The sequence below is a fragment of the Conger conger genome, chromosome 1 (genome assembly GCF_963514075.1).
Source record: "Conger conger chromosome 1, fConCon1.1, whole genome shotgun sequence".
Lineage (NCBI taxonomy): Eukaryota > Metazoa > Chordata > Actinopteri > Anguilliformes > Congridae > Conger > Conger conger.
Genome location: NC_083760.1, coordinates 88,753,415 through 88,758,331, shown reverse-complemented (window position 1 = coordinate 88,758,331; position 4,917 = coordinate 88,753,415).

The following is a 4,917-nucleotide window of genomic DNA, read 5'->3' as shown; positions in this document are numbered from 1 at the left end:
AATATATTTTAGAATAACAATTTCAGTAATAACAACAATGGTTATGATAATAGTCATGAAAAAGATTTAACCTCAGTGAGCACTTTATCAGGTAGACCTGTACACCAGCTTGTTAATGCACATATTTAAGCAGCCAATCATGTGGCAGCAACTAAATGCATACAATCATGCAGACATGGAACTGCTGATCTCCTTGGATTTTCATGCACAACAGTCTCTAGAGTTTGCAGAGAATGGTGTGCAAAACAAGAAACATCCAGTGAGCAGCTGTGGGGAAAAATGCGAGGAGAGGAGAAGGGCCAGACTGGTCAAAGCTGACAGGAAGGTGACGGCAACACAAATAACCCCACATTACAACAGTGGTATGCAGAAGAGCATCTCTGAACACACAATGATGCTGAAACCAGAAAGTGGATAGGCTACAACAGCAGAAGAGCAATACGTCAAATAAATAGCTAATAAAGTGTATTTTAGTAACAACAGCAATAATTATCATCATAATAGTCATGATTTTTTAAACCTCAGTCACAAAAAAGTAAAACAAACAACGAGAATTAAAAGAGCACCACCAGGAATTATGGACACTAGCTGTTGTTTTTGATCCTATGGGATGCGCTATCTGGCTGAATTGACAGTCATTACGCACTAACTAGGCAACAGAAATTCAGAGGCTGTTTATCTTCTGAAATTACATTAATAATAAAACCACACAGATCAAGTTGCAACAGTAAGTTGGAGTTGTTATTTGTTCCTGGATTTAAATGGCTGTATTCGCGTTTTCCTGAGGGATTTATTTGTCGTAAAAAAGGATGTCCACAGGATGTTTTTACATTTTATTTGACCTTATTTAGTGTGTGACGTCACAGTGAGGCTTTAGCTTCTGTGCTACACAGCATTAGCTTAGTCTGGCTTCGGGGGATTTAGTAAGTAATCTGGCAACCCCTGGTGCAGGAAGTAGCCAGAGTTGGCGAGCAGTGGGAGCTCTGGGAGTTGTAGTCAAGCTGAGTTTATTAATGAACCCTCATTATTCACGGCTGCTGAGGAAGGAGAGAGACTCAGACACCTGGCTAGCTAATGTCTCCTTCCCCATGGTACGAGCAATGGTGAGTGATTTACTGTCTGTATGGCTCAACCCCCAAACCCCCCCCAACCCCAGCATTACGATTCAACCCTGTCGCCATATCTGGGGTGAGGAAATAGGCAAGATAAATTAGTCTGGTCTCAGGATGGTTAAATCGCACCCATTCATCACCCTTGAGAAATGTGATAATTAGTTCCTCCGTAATGTGGACTACATTTCCCAGCATGCAACTCATCTCAGGATTGCATTATTCATTTGGTCTTGTGGAGTGAAACTTGCTAAGTACTGTGCTCCCGAAAGGTGGTGATAAACATGTTTGTGAATACTGATATTTAAGTGCCCAGCTTAAGCGAAGTTTAATTAATTCATAAAAATGGATGTGCATTGCAAATATCACATTAATAAAGCCTACTGTAAAAGACTTTCCAACATTCCTACGTCTTGCCAATAAATCTATGCTTGTGTGACATCACTGCTGGTGGAGTCCATTTTAGCAGCAGTGCTTCTCACCAATCCATGAGCCAGTTGCTGAATTCATCTGCCTGTTCCTTTCAAGCCTAATAGGTAGCAGAGACATTTCTTTGCAACCAAAGCTTTCTTTATAATCGCCGTGCTTTTGGCAGACACTGACTCTTTTGATCAGGTCCATCAGTTCAGCCACTTATCTTCCACGCAAATTATTGCTCCCTGCGAGGTTTTAGTCGTGTCAGAAGCCACAATGCCGTTTTATTTCTTTTCCCGGCTGTATCTTGTTCTTTTTTTTTTCCCGGCGGTATAACGAGAAAGGCAAACAAAGCGTTTGTAAGCGTGCGATCGGCTCACAGCGCTGGCGGATGGCAGCCAGTAGGGGGCGATATAACGTATAACGGGATAGAAACTCGGTGGGAGTGGGGGTGTAACGGTATAGCGTGATATACTACAGCAGGGTACAGCAGAGACGTGGTGTAGGAGTGGAATATTAATCAATGCTAAATTGCTTTGTAATGGGGTTATTTAGCCTCGTGGTAAGCTAATGTATGGAAACATGTCAGCTCGCAACTACACTGCCAAGCAATTAGTCTGTGTGTGAGTCTCGCTTGAGACTTAAAATCTTTTTTTTTTTTTTCGCCGTAGAGCAATTCTTTTTCTTCTTTTTGTCTTTTCGTCGACTGACACGCAGCCCGCGGCGCCTGTCGTGTTAAAAACGTTTAAAGATCTGACAGCATTATCCCTCTTTTCTCGGTGTTCGCGTGAAATGTCCGCGTTGGAAAATTTGCGAATGCAGCACTACGTTGCACCTCGGAAACTCCTGTGGCAAAAATTTCCCCCGGATAGCTGACGATATTATCTAACTTTTATTCAAATTTCCGAGTCGTGAATGCAAAAGATAAAAATTTTTTTTTTTAAATGCATACATTTTTTATTACTTTTTTTTTTTTTTGTGGGGGGGTCGTCAGGTGGCATGCCCTGCTTAGATACCGCGTTGAAATGTGGAGACAGCGCTCTATAAACTGGGGTCGAAGCCTGACCGTGAGTCTCGTGCATGTGGCTGGCAGCCCCTGCAGGGTGGATGATAGATCGACCGTAGGCTCCCCACTGGACCAGCCAGCTCAACAGCTCCCCCTCTGGCCAACTGAGTACCTGCAGGCTGCCTGTCTGCCTGCTTGTGTTTCTAGCATGTGCATGCGAGCGTGTGTGTGCGTGTGTGTGTGTGTGTGTGTGTGTGTGTGTGTGTGAGTGTGTGAAAAGCTGTGAGCTGGCAAATTAGTGGTATTCAGCTGGTGTTACAGAATGGGTGATGCTTTCACAATCTGTCAGAAATGCTTTTGAGGTGGCAGTTTGAGTCATGCTTGTCATCTCTCTCCCCCTCCCTTCATATCTCTCCTTTCATCTCTCTCTCCCCCTTTCATTCTCAGACAGAAACATCCACACGTATAGAGGCACACAAGTAAATATGTACATTAACACGCACAGACATCCACAGTAAATGCATACGTACATATGTGTGTGTGTGTGTGTGTGTGTGTATGTGTGTGTGTGTCTCAGGCATCACAAACATTCCTTTCCTGTATCATTTTTTTTGTATTTCATTTGCCGTTAATCCCCCCTTTTGAAGAACTCAAACAGAATGGTCATGTGGGATTAAGCTCTGTAGTGGGAGATCACCCCGTCAGATTAAACTACACACAGTCAAGAAACAGCTGTGCTTCTGAACTGAGCTCCTACTGAACACACACACACACACACACACGCACACACACACACACACATACACACACACACACACACACACTGAGACACACACACACACACACACACACACTGAGACACACACACACACTCACACACACTCACACACACAACACACACACACTGAGACACACACTCACACACACACACTCACACACACTGAGACACACTCACACACATTCACACACACACACACACACACACACTGAGACACACACTCACACATACTCATACACACACTCACACACACTCTCACACACACACACACTCACACACACACACACACTGAGACACACGCTCACACACACTCACACACACACTGAGACACACACTCACACATACACACACACATACACACATTGAGAGACACACAAACAAACACACTGAGACACACAAACACACATATATACACACACACTGGGACACACACACATGCACACACACTCACACACACTCACACACACACATACACACACACATACACATTGAGAAACACACAAACAAACACACTGAGACAAACTAACACACATATATACACACACACTGGGTCACACACACGCACACACACACACACACACACACTCAAACACTCAAACACACACACATGCGTGCACACACTCAGACATACTCACACAAAAACATGTAATTTGTTTTTTCTCTTTCAAATAATTTCACCCCATGGCCATTTTAAGCCGAAAGACTCAATAGGACAGCCGGTTCTCAGGAGTGAGCTACATGCTTGTAGCTTTTTTGTATTCATCTCCAGATTCAGGACAGATTTCAGCAGGTGAGATTTCCCCTGTACATTACTACTTTTAGACGGAACCCTCCCCGCCCCCCCCCCGCCCCATTCCCACCAGAAACGGTTCCGGTAAAATACCAGTACTTTCTCACCATTCGGACGGCCTGAATGGGGTTTCGAGGTATGAAAGCCGCCATTTTACCCAATAGAAAAATTACTTCCATTTTGAAAAAACCCAGCCCATAAAAATTCCATTAACGGTGGGGTGTGAATGGAACTGTCACAGTAACCTTACACATTAGCATTTCACATTTCGGTACAGAATTTGGCTCCAGGGCTCAATATTAGTCACCACAGAAAAGAAACAATGAGCAACACAAACCAACAATAGACACAAGCCCTAAACAATGAGAGCTTTCACTGAGATAACACAAATACGGGCTCGTGCACACACACACACACACACACACACACACCCTCTCACACACACACACACACACCCTCTCTCACACACACACACACACACACACACACACACACCCTCTCTCACACACACGCATACACAAATACGGGCTTGTGCACAGTAACAGAACCTGGGTGCACATGCATGATGGCCTGACACAGCACTACTTTCATTGGCTAGTCGGTTTACCCAATGACAGATCTCCAAATAAAGAGGTGTGTACAATCAGGAGCTATTGTTAACTTGCCCTGTGTTCATCAAGCTTGTGATTGGAACCGTACACGCTTATATGCAGGAGTCTGTTTTTCTACCCCTTTGTGTGTGTGTGTGTGTGTGTGGGAGTGTATGTGTGTGTGCATGTCTATGTGTGTGTGTGTGTGTGTGTATGTGTCTGTGTGTGTG